Source organism: Manis javanica, chromosome 3 (genome assembly GCF_040802235.1).
Source record: "Manis javanica isolate MJ-LG chromosome 3, MJ_LKY, whole genome shotgun sequence".
NCBI lineage: Eukaryota > Metazoa > Chordata > Mammalia > Pholidota > Manidae > Manis > Manis javanica.
Window position 1 is genome coordinate 160,769,821 of NC_133158.1, and position 16,578 is coordinate 160,786,398.

The following is a 16,578-nucleotide window of genomic DNA, read 5'->3' on the forward strand; positions in this document are numbered from 1 at the left end:
TTGTTCTCAGCAACTTCCTGCTCACTGGCTCACTCTTGCTCATTCCTTCTCTTTCTCATGTCTCCGGGGACTCAGGCAAGTCTCTATCTTAACGCTCTAGGCATAAGCAGTTACAGGGTGCTGGGGAGGCCAGTGGGTGCTGGCAGAAGGGAAAAGTACCCACTCCTTCTGGAGGTGAAAGTAGGTACTTGTTTCCAAGGCAGGGGTAGGGGGATCCTTACTGGTACTCAGGGCTGCTGTGGGGCACAGGATAACCATTGGGAAAGCAGGCAATGAGAGGCGAGCTGGTACTGAAGGAGGAGCCCAAATAAGAGAGTGAAAAGAAAAGGGTCTCTTTAACCAGGATGACCTCAGATCTATCACTCAGGACCCAAGGACACAGTGTAAGCAGAGCTGTGATGCCAACTCATCTGCATGCACTGTCCTTGCCCCAGACTCAGGCAGTGGTGACAGATCACTTCTCAGGAGAAGAAACCATGCTTACTTTGATAGCAGGGATAAAACAGCAGCTGCTACAAATAACTACAGCAGGGGAGTGACTAAACCTGTGACCGAGGTGAGAAAAGCCAGAAGTACCAACAGCTGTAGAAAGAAAATAACCATCCTGGTGCTGAGAAATGGGGGTGGGGCGGGGTTGGGTGGTAGGAGGATAAAAGGGTAAGGGAGTTAGTTATAAAAGGGATGGCAGTGTGGGAACATTGCTTTTTTCAATGCAAACTTGGGAAAAATGAGGGGAGTTGAAATGAAACCCTGCTCCAGATCCTTGGGCTGAGAGCATCACATTATGTTCTGAAGTCTCCTGGTGGTATATTATCAAGAGGGGAGACAAATAGAACTGTTTATAGGGACATGAATCTCTGGGTACAGGTGGGGATTCTTCAGCCACACCATGTTGAGGCTTAATAAAAGTTACCCAAGTTTCGATCTTAAGCATCCAAGTTATTCATGTTTCTGGGAATGTGATATGGGACCAAGAAAGTCAGAACTTGGTTGTTTTATATTATTGTGATATTAAGCCCATCCCTCAATGGCCCCTCTCTAGTCAGCCAGGCCTGAGCAGTATCTGTTATACATTATAATGATAATAATACCCTAAAAATGCACAGTGCTCTTAGTGTTCTCCAGGACTTTGATTTCTGTCCTCTCTCTTCTCTTCTCTAAAAATCCATAGATAATACCTGTTTTCTGAAAACTGAGACTCATTTTTTTTTTTTTTTTTGAGAGGGCATCTCTCATATTTATTGATCAAATGGTTGTTAACAACAATAAAATTCAGTATAGGGGGGTCAATGCTCAATGTACAATCATTAATCCATCTCAAGCCTAATTCTCGTCAGTCTCCAATCTTCTGAAGCATAACGAACAAGTTCTTACATGGTGAACGAATTCTTACAGAGTGAATAAATTCTTACATGGTGAACAGTACAAGGGCAGTCATCACAGAAACTTTCGGTTTTGATCATGCAATATGACCTATAAACCATCAGGTCAAATATGAATATTCATTTGATTTTTGTACTTGATTTATATGTTGATCCCACATTTCTCCTATTATTATTATTATTTTTATTTTTAATAAAATGCTGAAGTGGTAGGTAGATGCAAGATAAAGGTAGAAAACATAGTTTAGTGCTGTAAGAAGGCAAATGTAGATGATCAGATGATCAGGTGTGTGCCTATGGACTAAGTATTAATCCAGGCTAGACAAGGGCAGCAAGACATCCACGGATGCAGAAGATTTCTCTCAAAGCAGGGGGGGTGAGGTTCTGAGCCTCACCTCTGTTGATCCCCAAATTCTCACCTGATGGCCCCCCTGCGACTGTGCCTGTCTTAGGTTGTTCCTCCCTTGAGGAATCTTACCCGTCTCTGGCTAACCAGTCATCTTCCGGGGCCATACAGGGAAATGTAAAGTTGGTAAGTGAGAGAGAAGCCATATTGTTTGCAAAGGTTAGCTTTTTACTTCTTTGCAGATTTATGCCCTGTGGCTTCTATGCCCAGCACTTGTCTCGAGGTATCTTTACCACCTGGAGGAATTATGATACTCGGTAAATTCGATATGAGGCACGAATTCTATTTAAAGTTTGTAATTAGGAAGGAAGAAGAAAAGCTATAGATGTAGCATATGAAGGAAACTTGGGAGGATTGATTATTTCTTTGACATATCTTCTTGTATAGTACCTTAAGTATGTATAGGTTTTAAACTACTAACTAATTTGCACACACATATTGACATAATAGGAATACGGTGACATAAACAAAGCAAATCTATAATTACCAGCCATCTCCAGTGAAGCCAAGAAAACCATTTAGGCACCCTAGGCATTTGTGAAAATTTATCTATGATATGATGGATATTTTCCAACTGTACTTGAACCATCAGACAAATTAAAGCAGCCCATTTCTGGGATCTGTTCACATCCCATATGTTCTTTTAACCATAGATAGTCTATAGTCATGAGATTTTGGGGTGCTACAACTTGCACCCCTCCCAACTCCTGGTTGAGTTCCAACAGTACAGATCCAGTCAAATTCGTTGTCTCACTGTATGCACATGCCAGCCTAGACATCTCCCTCCTCCTTCTTATGGCAAGTCCAGGAGATGGTGGGCTGGATGCAGCCACAACCGCAGCATCATCCGGATCCCTGTGGAGGCTTTTTGATGATCATCCCCCGGCACGAGTCCTCCAGAGAGTGCTGATGCCGGAAGCTCCTCCTCATATCGTATCTTAGTTCATTTTTTGGGTATCCAAGCTAGGCCTTGATCTTCTGCGTAGAAACAAACAGACCCTTTGCCCACACTTTGACATGCCCTCTATACCACTGTGCAGAACTCATTGGAGGTCAGCACACAGTAACTGCTTTTTTTTTTTTTTTTTAATTAAGAGAAAGGAATATTATCAGAAAAGAGTACCTCCATAGCTGATCATCTGACACCCTTTAAGTGATCAACATTAAGGATATTTAAAGCATGCGTTGATCTTTGATTTACCAATAGTTTTATCCTGTTAAGGAGTAATCCCCTTTTTCTTTCTTTCTTTCTTTTTTTTTTTTTTAAATTTTTAATCTACACTTACCTGAAGAATACTATGTTTACTATGCTCTCCCCTATATCAGGTCCCCCCTAACAACCACATTACGGTTACTGTCCATCAGCTTAGCAAAATGTTGTAGAGTCACTACTTGTCCTCTCTGTGTTGTGCAGCCCACCCTCCCCTTTCTCCCTCCCCCCCATGCATGCTAATCTTAATACCCCCCTTCTTCTTCCCCCCCCTTATCCCTCCCTGCCCACCCATCCTCCCCAGTTCCTTTCCCTTTGGTACCTGTTAGTCCATTTTTGGGTTCTGTAATTCTGCTGCTGTTTTGTTCCTTCAGTTTTTCCTTTGTTCCTATACTCCTCAGATGAGTGAAATCATTTGGTATTTCTCTTTCTCCGCTTGGCTTATTTCACTGAGCATAATATTCTCCAGCTCCATCCATGTTGCTGCAAATGGTTGGATTTTTCCACTTCTTATGGCTGAGTAGTATTCCATTGTGTATATGTACCACATCTTCTTTATCCATTCATCTACAGATGGACATTTAGGTTGCTTCCAATTCTTGGCTATTGTAAATAGTGCTGCGATAAACATAGGAGTGCATCTGTCTTTCTCAAACTTGATTGCTGCGTTCTTAGGGTAAATTCCTAGGAGTGGAATTCCTGGGTCAAATGGTAGGTCTGTTTTGAGCATTTTGATGCACCTCCATACTGCTTTCCACAATGGTTGAACTAATTTACATTCCCACCAGCAGTGTAGGAGGGTTCCCCTTTCTCCACAGCCTCGCCAACATTTGTTGTTGTTTGTCTTTTGGATGGCAGCTATCCTTACTGGTGTGAGGTGATACCTCATTGTAGTTTTAATTTGCATTTCTCTGATAATTAGCGATGTGGAGCATCTTTTCATGTGTCTCTTGGCCATCTGTATTTCTTTTTTGGAGAACTGTCTGTTCAGTTCCTCTGCCCATTTTTTAATTGGGTTATTTGTTTTTTGTTTGTTGAGGCGTGTGAGCTCTTTATATATTCTGGACGTCAAGCCTTTATCGTATGTGTCATTTTCAAATATATTCTCCCATACTGTAGGGTTCCTTTTTGTTCTATTGATGGTGTCTTTCGCTGTACAGAAGCTTTTCAGCTTAATGTAGTCCCACTTGCTCATTTTTGCTGTTGTTTTCCTTGCCCGGGGAGATATGTTCAAGAAGAGATCACTCATGTTTATGTCTAAGAGGTTTTTGCCTATGTTTTTTTCCAAGAGTTTAATGGTTTCGTGACTTACATTCAGGTCTTTGATCCATTTTGAGTTTACCTTTGTATATGGGGTTAGACAATGGTCCAGTTTCATTCTCCTACATGTAGCTGTCCAGTTTTGCCAGCACCATCTGTTGAAGAGACTGTCATTTTGCCATTGTATGTCCATGGCTCCTTTATCAAATATTAATTGACCATATATGTTTGGGTTAATTTCTGGGGTCTCTAATCTGTTCCACTGGTCTGTGGCTCTGTTCTTGTGCCAGTACCAAATTGTCTTGATTACTATGGCTTTGTAGTAGAGCTTGAAGTTGGGGAGTGAGATCCCCCCTACTTTATTCTTCTTTTTCAGGATTGCTTTGGCTATTCGGGGTCTTTGGTGTTTCCATATGAATTTTTGAATTATTTGTTCCAATTCATTGAAGAATGTTGCTGGTAATTTGAGAGGGATTGCATCAAATTTGTATATTGCTTTCGGCAGGATGGCCATTTTGACGATATTAATTCTTCCTAGCCATGAGCATGGGATGAGTTTCCATTTATTAGTGTCCCCTTTAATTTCTCTTAAGAGTGACTTGTAGTTTTCAGAGTATAAGTCTTTCACTTCCTTGGTTAGGTTTATTCCTAGGTATTTTATTCTTTTTGATGCAATGGTGAATGGAATTGTTTTCCTGATTTCTCTTTCTATTGATTCGTTGTTAGTGTATAGGAAAGCTACAGATTTCTGTGTGTTGATTTTGTATCCTGCAACTTTGCTGTATTCCGATATCAGTTCTAGTAGTTTTGGAGTGGAGTCTTTAGGGTTTTTTATGTACAGTATCATATCATCTGCAAATAGTGACAGTTTAACTTCTTCTTTACCAATCTGGATTCCTTGTATTTCTTTGTTTTGTCTGATTGCCGTGGCTAGGACCTCCAGTACTATGTTAAATAACAGTGGGGAGAGTGGGCATCCCTGTCTGGTTCCCGATCTCAGTGGAAATGCTTTCAGCTTCTCGCTGTTCAGTATAATGCTGGCTGTGGGTTTATCATATATGGCCTTTATTATGTTGAGGTACTTGCCCTCTATTCCCATTTTGCTGAGAGTTTTTATCATGAATGGATGTTGAATTTTGTCAAATGCTTTTTGAGCATCTATGGAGATGATCATGTGGTTTTTGTCTTTCTTTTTGTTGATGTGGTGGATGATGTTGATGGATTTTCGAATGTTGTACCATCCTTGCATCCCTGGGATGAACCCCACTTGGTCATGGTGTATGATCCTTTTGATATACTGTTGAATTCTGTTTGCTAATATTTTATTGAGTATTTTTGCATCTACGTTCATCAGGGATATTGGTCTGTAATTTTCTTTTTTGGTGGGGTCTTTGCCTGGTTTTGGTATTAGGGTGATGTTGGCTTCATAGAATGAGTTTGGGAGTATTCCCTCTTCTTCTATTTTGTGGAACACTTTAAGGAGAATGGGTATTATGTCTTCTCTGTGTGTCTGATAAAATTCCGAGGTAAATCCGTCCGGCCCCGGGGTTTTGTTCTTGGGTAGTTTTTTGATTACTGTTTCAATTTCTTTGCTTGTAATTGGTTTGTTTAACTTTTGTGTTTCTTCCTTGGTCAGTCTTGGGAGGTTGTATTTTTCTAGGAAGTTGTCCATTTCTTCTAGGTTTTCCAGGTTGTTGGCATATAGGTTTTCATAGTAGTCTTTAATAATTCTTTGTATTTCTGTGGAGTCTGTCGTGATTTTTCCATTCTCATTTCTGATTATGTTGATTTGTGTTGACTCTCTTTTTCTCTTAATAAGTTGGGCTAGAGGCTTATCTATTTTGTTTATTTTCTCAAAGAACCAGCTCTTGGTTTCGTTGATTTTTGCTATTGTTTTATTCTTCTCAATTTTGTTTATTTCTTCTCTGATCTTTATTATGTCCCTCCTTCTGCTGACTTTAGGCCTCATTTGTTCTTCTTTTTCCAGTTTTAATAATTGTGATGTTAGACTATTCATTTGGGATTGTTCTTCCTTCTTCAAGTGTGCCTGGATTGCTATATACTTTCCTCTTAAGACTGCTTTCGCTGCATCCCACAGAAGTTGGGGCTTAGTGTTGTTGTTGTCATTTGTTTCTATATATTCCTTGATCTCTATTTTGATTTGTTCATTGATCCATTGATTATTTAGTAGCATGTTGTTAAGCCTCCATGTGTTTGTGAGCCTTTTTGTTTTCTTTGTAGAATTTATTTCTACTTTCATACCTTTGTGGTCTGAAAAATTGGTTGGTAGAATTTCAATATTGTGGAATTTACTGAGGCTCTTTTTGTGAGCTAGTATGTGGTCTATTCTGGAAAATGTTCCATGTGCACTTGAGAAGAATGTATATCCTGTTGCTTTTGGATGTAAAGTTCTATAGATGTCTATTAGGTCCATCTGTTCTAGTGTGTTGTTCAGTGCCTGTGTGTCTTTACTTATTTTCTGCCCGGTGGATCTATCCTTTGGGGTGAGTGGTGTGTTGAAGTCTCCTACAATGAATGCATTGCAGTCTATTTCCCTCTTTAGTTCTGTTAGTATTTGCTTCACATATGCTGGTGCTCCTGTATTGGGTGCATATATATTTAGAATGGTTATATCCTCTTGTTGGACTGAGCCCTTTATCATTATGTAGTGGCCTTCTTTATCTCTTGTTACTTTCTTTGTTTTGAAGTCTATTTTGTCTGATATTAGTACTGCAACCCCTGCTTTCTTCTCACTGTTGTTTGCCTGAAATATGTTTTTCCATCCCTTGACTTTTAGTCTATGCTTATCTTTGGGTTTAAGGTGAGTTTCTTGTAAGCAGCATATAGATGGGTCTTGCTTTTTTATCCATTCTATTACTCTATGTCTTTTGATTGGTGCATTAAGTCCATTTACATTTAGGGTGACTATTGAAAGATATGTACTTATTGCCATTGCAGGCTTTAGATTCGTGGTTACCAAAGGTTCAAGGTTAGCTTCTTTAGTATCTTACTGCCTAACTTAGCTCGCTTATTGAGCTGTTATATACACTGTCTGGAGAGTCTTTTCTTCTCTCCCTTCTTATTCCTCCTCCTCCCTTCTTCATATGTTGTGTGTTTTGTTCTGTGCTCTTTTTAGGGGTGCTCCCATCTAGAGCAGTCCCTGTAGGATGCCCTGTAGAGGTGGTTTGTGGGAAGCAAATTCCCTCAGCTTTTGCTTGTCTGGGAATTGTTTGATCCCACCATCATATTTAAATGATAGTCGTGCTGGATACAGTATCCTTGGTTCAAGGCCCTTCTGTTTCATTGCATTAAGTATATCATGCCATTCTCTTCTGGCCTGTAGGGTTTCTGTTGAGAAGTCTGATGTTAGCCTGATTGGTTTTCCTTTATAGGTGACCTTTTTCTCTCTAGCTGCCTTTAAAACTCTTTCCTTGTCCTTGATCCTTGCCATTTTAATTATTATGTGTCTTGGTGTTGTCCTCCTTGGATCCTTTCTGTTGGGGGTTCTGTATAATTCCATGGTCTGTTCGATTATTTCCTCCCCCAGTTTGGGGAAGTTTTCAGCAATTATTTCTTCAAAGACACTTTCTATCCCTTTTCCTCTTTCTTCCTCTTCTGGTATCCCTATAATACGAATGTTTTTCCTTTTGTATTGGTCACATATTTCTCTTAGTGTTGTTTCATTCCTGGAGATCCTTTTATCTCTCTCTATGTCAGCTTCTATACGTTCCTGTTCTCTGGCTTCTATTCCTTCAATGGCCTCTTGCATCTTATCCATTCTGCTTATAAATCCTTCCAGGGATTGTTTCACTTCTGTGATCTCTTTCCTGACATCTGTGATCTCCTTCCGGACTTCATCCCACTGCTCTTGCATTTTTCTCTGCATCTCATCCCACTGCTCTTGCATTTTTCTCTGCATCTCATCCCATTGCTCTTGCATTTTTTTCTGCATCTCTGTCAGCATGTTCATGATTTTTATTTTGAATTCTTTTTCAGGAGGACTAGTTAGGTCTGTCTCCTTCTCAGGTGTTGTCTCTGTGATCTTTGTCTGCCTGTAGTTTTGCCTTTTCATGGTGATAGAGATAGTCTGCAGAGCTGGTACAAGTGACCGCTGGAAGAGCTTCCCTTCTTGTTGGTTTGTAGCCTTTTCCTGGGAGAATAGCGACCTCTAGTGGCTTGTGCTGGGCAGCTGTGCGCAGACAGGGCTTCTGCTTCCTGCCCAGTTGCTTTGGGGTTTATCTCCACTGTTGCTGTGGGCTTGGCCTGGCTGGGGCTGTTCCTCCAAAATGGTGGAGCCCCGTTAGAGGGGGAGCAGCCAGGAGACTATTTATCTCCGTAAGGGGCCTCTGTGCTCCCTGCTGCCCAGGGGGTTAGAGTGCCCAGAGATCCCCAGATTCCCTGCTTCTGGTCTAAGTGACCTGTCCTGCCCCTTTAAGATTTCCAAAAAGCACTCTCCAAACCAAAACAACAACAGCAACAATGAGAGAGGGAACAGAAAGGAAAAAAAAAAGAAAAAACACGCGATTTTTTTTTTTTTCCTCAGGTGCCGGTCCCAGGCACCCGCGCACTGGTCCTGCTGCCCTGTCTCCCTAGCACCAGGGTCCCTGTCCTTTCAAGGCTTCCAAAAAGCACCCACCCACCGGTCCCGCAGGGAAGGAACGCTCAATATTCTTGGTCCTCAGGCACTGGTCCCACGCACCCGCTCACCAGTCCCGCCGCCCTGCCTCCCTAGCACCGGGGTCCCTGTCCCTTCAAGGCTTCCAAAAAGCACTTGGCAAAAAGAGAGAAAAAAAAGGGGAAAAACGCGCGATTTCTTCCGTCCTCAGGTGCTGGTCTCAGGCACCCACCCACCGGTCCCACAGGGAAAAATGCGGGATATTCTTTGTCCTCAGGTGCCGGTCCCAGGCACCCGCTCACCAGTCCCGCCGCCCTGCCTCCCTAGCACCGGGGTCCCTGTCCCTTTTAGGCTTCCAAAAAGCACTCGCAGAAAAGAGAAAAAAAAAAAGGGGAAAAACGCGCGATTTCCTCTGTCCTCAAGTGCCGGTCTCAGGCACCCGCCCACCGGTCCCGCAGGGAAAAACTGGGGATATTCTTTGTCCTCAGGCGCCGGTCCCAGCCACCCGCTCACCAGTCCCGCCACCGTGCCTCCCTAGCACTGGGGTCCCCGTCCCTTCAAGGCTTCCAAAAAGCGCTTGCCAAAAAGAGAAAAAAAAAAAAAAGGGGAAAAACGCGCGACCTCCTCCGTCCTCAGGCACCGGTCTCAGGCACCCGCCCCCAGGTCTCGCAGGGAGAAACGCGGGATATTCTTTGTCCTCCGGCGCCGTTCCCAGGCACCTCCTCACCGGTCCCGCCACCCTGCCTCCCCAGCAACGGGGGCCCGTCCCTCTAAGGCTTCCAAAAAGCGCTCGCCAAAAAAAAAAACTGCTCCGGTTTCTCTCCACCCGCCGGGAGCCGGGGGGAGGGGCGCTCGGGTCCCGCCGGGCTGGGGCTTGTATCTTACCCCCTTCACAAGGCGCTGGGTTCTTGCAGGTGTGGATGTGGTCTGGATGTTGTCCTGTGTCCTGTGGTCTCTATTTTAGGAAGATTTTTCTTTGTTATATTTTCATAGCTCTATGTGTTTTTGGGAGGAGATTTCCACTGCTCTACTCACGCCGCCATCTTGGCTCCCACTGAGACTCATTTTTTAGCAAAAATCTTTTCTAATTCTCACTAAGTCAAATATTCAGAGACTATTATAAAATATTCAAATATTCCCTTTTATCACCAAAAGATCAGGGGATTGTCATAGGAAATCTATTAAGATAATTCAGTGAGTAGACATTGTATAAGTTATAATAATAGGCTTTTAATAATGTACAAACACTATAAAAAATGAGTGGTACTAAAAATATTCACCGCATGACTGCATTCCTAGCCAACTGTACAGAAAATAGTAAAATCCACAGGAGAATTGCATGTTGCTCAAGATTAATAGCCTAAAGACAGTGCTAGATTTCAACCTCAACTCCTTTGTAAAACAGAAAGGAATACAATTCAAGGGAAATTTCAACCTAGGAAATAAAATGCATTTTCTACTATTTAATAGTCTGAGATGACTTTTAAAGGCAATTAAAATTTTTTGTGTGTATTGAAAGCATTGTCTGTCAACAAATAATTTATTGCTGCATTTCTGTACCATACCTTACAGGCTTTAGGAAGAAGTGAACCAGGTGGTTTTTTTGAGTACATATACTTGAAAGCCCTTCTGGAGATAAAAGGTTGGATAGGACTGTCTTGATCTAGATTTATAAAAACAATCAATTATAGACATATATTTTCATTCTTTCCCAAATCCCACTGAAATATCAGAAGAAACACAAAATGAAAATAATCCATTTCAATGCTGGAAAATTAAGAGAGATGCTCCCAGCAGCTCAGAACAAGTTTTAAGAGGCTATAAAGCAGAGAGCAACACAGTGGCAACTGGAGAATCAGTAGGTTACACGGGTAGAAGAGGGGACCTCACTCCTTGCCTGCAAACCATGTTTTTCAGAAGGACCTTGAGAACAATGTCTACTTTTTTTTTTCTTGATGAATCTACCTTTAAAAAATCAATAAAGAACTATCAGTAAACTTTATATGGCTACAAGGGCCAGTGCCAAGGAAGCAAGGAGGAGGCCAGCAATGAAATCACTTTGAGACATCAACTAGCATGGCAGCAGTTGAAGGCTGCCTCCTCCTCCACCTGGGTGGCTTCAACAGGCTACCATCCTTCATTTTTTTGTTGTTGTTGTTAAATTTTTATTAAGGTATGATTGATATACACTCTTATGAAGGTTTCACATGAGAAAACAATGTGGTTACCACATCCACCCACACTATCAAGTCCCCACCCATACCCCAATGCAGTCACTGTCCATCAGTGCAGCAAGTTGCCAGAGATCCACTATGTGCCTTCTCTGTAATACACTCTTCTCCCCGTGAGCCCCCACACCATGTGCACTAAACATAATACGCCTCAGTCCCCTTCTCCCTCCCTCCACACCCACCCTCCCACAGCCCTCCCCTTTGGTAACCACTAGTTCATTCTTGGAGTCTCTGAGTCTGCTGCCATTTTGTTCCTTCAGTTTTGCCTCATTGTTATACTCCACAAATGAGGGAAATCATTTGGCATTTGTCTTTCTCTGCCTGGCTTATTTCACTGAGCATACTGTCCTCCAGCTCCATCCATGTTGTTGCAAATGGTAGGATTTGTTTCTTTCTTATGGCTGAATAGTATTCCATTGTGTATATGTGCCACATCTTCTTTATCCATTCATCTACAGATGGACACTTAGGTTGCTTCCATATCTTGGCTATTATAAAAAGTGCTGTGATGAACAGAGTGGTGCATATGTCTTTTTGAATCTGAGAAGTTGTATTCTTTGGGTATATTCCAAGAAGTGGGATTCCGGGGTCAAATGGTATTTCTATTTTTAGTTTTTGAGGAACCTCCATATTGCTTTCCACATGGTTTAACTAGCCTACATTCCCACCAGCAGTGCAGGAGGGTTCCCCTTTCTCCACAACCTGGCCAACATTTGTTGTTCTTAGTCTTTTCGATGCTGGCCATCCTTACTGGTGTGAGGTGATATCTCATTGTGGTTTTAATTTGCATTTCCCTGATTATTAGTGATGTGAAGCATCTTTTCATGTGCCTGTTGGCCACCTGAATTTCTTCTTTGGAAAACCGTCTCTTCATATCCTCTGCCCATTTGTTAATCGGGTTATTTGCTTTTTGGGTGCTGAGGTGTGTAAGTTCTTTATATATTTTGGATGTTAACCCCTTGTCGGATATGTTATTTACAAATATATTCTCAACAATGTCTACATTTAAGTAAACAATGTCTACGAGAAGAGATTTTAGGTGATCAGAAAATTGATTAAAGGATGCTGAGTCAGCTGGATTAGTGCCCCCTCATTTGCTATTGGAGAGATAACCCTCAGATGTGTCACCAAGGATAGCAACCAGAACAGCTCCCTAAAAGGGGGGAATTCTCCTAAGCTCGGTCACAGAGTGGACGTGTAGGTCAGGGAAGGGCAAAGATGCCCCAGGTAACTCACAGACACCAAGGCACTGACTTTCTCTGCCAGGAACAGAAAATCTCTTATGGACTAAGGAAATACACCCCAGCTACCAAAACTATTCACTCTACACCATAATTTACAATATGGACAGTTTAGAGTTACCCAATTTTTGAAGAATCCAACAACATGAAAGAGAAGTCTTAACTAAATACAGAGAAGGATCAATACCTGAGGTAACAGATAATAAGGGAAAGTGAAAAAAAAGTCTTTGAAGTTTCTCCCTAGGCCTCTAACTGCCATCTGCAAAGAACACGAGCAGTCTGGACTGAATGTAGGAGCAGCTCCAGTCCAGACCCATCTTCCCCAGTGAGAACATCAAAGAGCACTGATGTTGGCACCATCTAATCCTGTGTGGGTGCCTTTTAGCATAGGAAAGTAGAGATCATTGCCAATGGCCAGGAAATGGGACAGCCTCAACTTGTCTTTCTTGACATGAGATAATTTATCTGTGATGAGTCAGAGTCAAGTTGCAATGTACCTTATAAAAACATTTCTTAAATGTCAAAAGCTGACTGGATGCATTTTTTATGATGCAGTCATATATAAAGCAGTGGCCTTTCAAGATGGTAAATGACACAGATGAAATATAAAGGAAAAACTAAAAGATTCTCATTGAAGACCATATGACTCAGCAATTCCATTCCTACCTATTTATCCAAGAGAACTGAAAACATGTTTACACAAAATCCTATACATTAATGTTCACAGCAGCACTACTCACAACAGCCAAAAAGTGGGAACACTCAAATGTCTACCAAGAAAAGAATGGCACAGCCACACAGTGGACTATTAATCACCCACAAAAAGAATGAAGTCTGATACATGCTACAACATGGATGGTCTTTGAAAAACATGGATGCTAAATGAAAAAAGCCAGTCACAGAAGGCCACATATTATATAATTCTACTTCTATAAAATGCCCAGAATATGTAAATTAATAGTTACAGAAAGTAGACTTGTGGCTACTAAGGGATGGAGGCAAGGGCCAATTGAGAAGCAAGGGTTTCTCTTTGGCGAGATGAAATAGTCTGTAATTAGATAGTGGTGATGGTTGTGTAACATTGTGAATATATTAAAACTCACTAAATTGTACACTTTAAAATAGTTAAAAATTAGAATTTATGTAACATGAATTTTATTTCAAAACAAATAAAACAAAACCACTAAACTAAAAGCTTCTGTTCTGAATAAGTACTTACCATGGTTCTAACAAAGACCAAAAAAAAAAAAAAAAAGCAGAAGCCCAGCTTGGGAAGAGCATCATCAACACTGTGAACACAGTACAAGCTATTGGGACCTGGAACCACTGATGGTATCAATATCACAAGAATCACCCACGAGTCAATGGTTATAATTCTTGTTCAGGCCTTGGACAGACATCTGGTGCTGAAAGAAATATGGTGATCTACAACCAAAGAGATGCCACTCTTGATTTGTCTAACCTTACTTAACAAAGATAGAATTTTTGCATTTAAGTGTGCAGTTACTAAAATGCACTTGGTTGTAGAAGACTGACTAGACAATCTAACAAGGCCCTAATAGCTCACCATCATATAGAAGTATATGAAGACAGGAAATATTACAGTGTGCCAGCAGGGCAGCACTGTTTATACAGAGAAGTCCTCACAGTAATCTATGCAGCAGTCTAGGAACTACTCTATGCCTCCAGCGTCCTGTTGGTGACAGCTCAGGTATGAAGGAATGGGACAATGGGTGAGTAGGTACCACCCTGGACTAGAAACTTCATCTCCACAGAAACCATTACCTTTAGTAGCAGTCTGCTGGGCACAGCTTCCAGGGCACCAGCCAGGGTCAGGACCAGTTACAAGAGCTCACTACACTTAGGGAAGCCCAAAGCAAGTATCCTACTAGATACTAAATGTTTCCTGGAAATGCAGATGACATGCTACCTTTACCACATTGCCAGAGTAATGGAGCTAGAAAGTTAATTTGTCCATAGAGAAGGAGAACAAGTTTTCTTACCCCTCTTGTCACATTACGCTAGACAAGTCCCAGACCCATGACATTGTCCTTGTGGGTGGTCTATCTACATCTCCAAGCTTCAGAAATTTAGAAATTCCTACAAGATTTTTTTCAACAGCAAGAAATTTTAAAAAAGCACCATTCCTGATAAGGGTGTCATTTATGTTTACAGCTATGTAGGTAACCATCTTGTTCCTATCTGGAGATGTATTTTGAAAGTATTGAGGATTTGCTGCTCTTTGATAGCACTCCTTTTTCTTTGGTATTGAACCCAATGGTGGAGTCATTACTATTATGATCAAGTCATAATAACTACTCTGATCATACCAAGCAGACTGAGACCTTCACCTGGTAAGTAAGCAATGACAAAGGTTAACTGGTGTGGCAAGTTTGAATTCACAGCATATCTTCTGCATCCTTTGGATTTCCAACAAACTGGAGTAACTTTTGATACTGATGCCAATAGCATCTCAAATGTACACTGCATATAAAAGATCAAGAGAGGAGAAGATTCAGAAACAAATGTCATGGTGTTTGAGCATGGAAAACACTGATATGTTTTAGACCAGTGATATGGTTCCAGAAACTCAACAGTGCAAAGCTGGATATAAGAATCAGAAAGGAAAAATATCTCCTAAGAATTTGCTCTGATCCTACGTATTCAACAATAGGCCACATGAGACATGTCAAAGCAGAATCGAAGATGAAGTCAAACAGAAGATTATTGCCAAATGCAATGGAGTCTTCAAATGTATTTTGAAAAGTGCAAATGAATCTTCAAAGCTCAGAATCAATTACTGAGAAGGAAGAATTTGACATCAGCAGACAGAACCGGAGAGGGTCCAAAACTCCATTACTATCATAGTGCTCCAGAGAGCAGGCAACATGCTAAGTGCTTTGCGGAGGTCTCCCTGGCAGTGGTGGCTCATCCATCTACAGATGCCTCTCCTGGAACCATGACTGCAGAAATAGACTAAGCAGACCAAAACACAACACAGACAGTCCACACAGTCATGAGGTTTGAGGAACCCTAATTTGTAGGAAGTCAGTTTTGTGACAGTTTTTTAAAATTATATTTGAGCTGCTATTTATTACTAGACATACTTTACTATACACAGGGAATGTGAATAATATAATTTCACTTTATCCATATGATAAATAAATGGAAAGTGCTATTCATGTCAGAGAACAGAGCTACTTTATACTGGGATCATTTGGAGAAAAAAAGAAAAAAGTGAGCCCACTGCATTGAGTCTAAGACTGCCCCTCCCCAGTCCTACACACCTGCCCTTTCCTATTTCCCCTCATTTATATAGCACTGCTGTCTTGAGACCACTAAGAATGGTCTCGTTATGCTCTTTATCTCTGTTTAAGTCATTAACAGAAGACAAGTCCCAGATTTCCTTGTCCCAACTTGTCTGCTGCATCCTAATTCCCATAGGGTCCTGCACAGTTCCTATTTTGTCTTGCTCCTCGACTCCATGCCCTACCCACAAATCCTGACAATTTTCCACTGTGCTCTGGAATTCATTGTTTTTCCGTAGCATCATCAAATACGGCTTCAATCTCTTCTCTGCAAGAGCTCTTCACCTCCTTGCTCTAGCCAAAACCTCAATGTCCCAAGAGGACCCTGTTTCCTCTGCAGGTCTCTTAGGTGGTAGATGTTTTCCCCACATCACTCATCCAGTGGGTCTGGAGATAGAGTCTGTGTCCTTGAGGCTCATTGTCACTTCTAGACTCTTTGCTCTCCCTCCATCTAAACCCATCTCCCTTAGCTCTGAGTCTTATGTCATGAGACTCCACCACCCTCTACCCCCTTGTTGCAGTCACCTACGAACTCCTAGATTACTCCACCTCACTGCCTAAGAATTTAGCTCAATTCACTATTACTCTTATTAATATTACTCCTATCCTAATTATTAATCAAAATCCACAGAGATGTTCATGCTAACACTCAGGGCTGTCAGTTTCTTTCATTCTTCTCCTCTGGTAATATTTTCCTTTATACTACCTAAGCCACTCATTCTAAGGGACATACCTTACATCTTATCAAGCACTGCATAATCCTACATTTTAAGCATTTCTATCTCTGACCATAATCTCCTATCTTTCCACTCACTCCCACTAGTACCTCAATTCAAACAATCCTTTAATCCTGGGAACTACCGTCCATTGATCATACCATCTTTTCACAGCTTTTCAGCTCCTCCCTCCCCCAACCATGTCCTTC

The 16,578-nt window shown here is 41.5% G+C and overlaps 1 protein-coding gene across 11 annotated transcripts in view; it reads right to left on the reverse strand.

The window, feature by feature from the left end:
• Positions 1-16,578, reverse strand: part of LOC108400766 (lariat debranching enzyme-like) — a 58,884-nt gene that overhangs the window by 27,121 nt on the left and 15,185 nt on the right. The window lies entirely within an intron of this gene.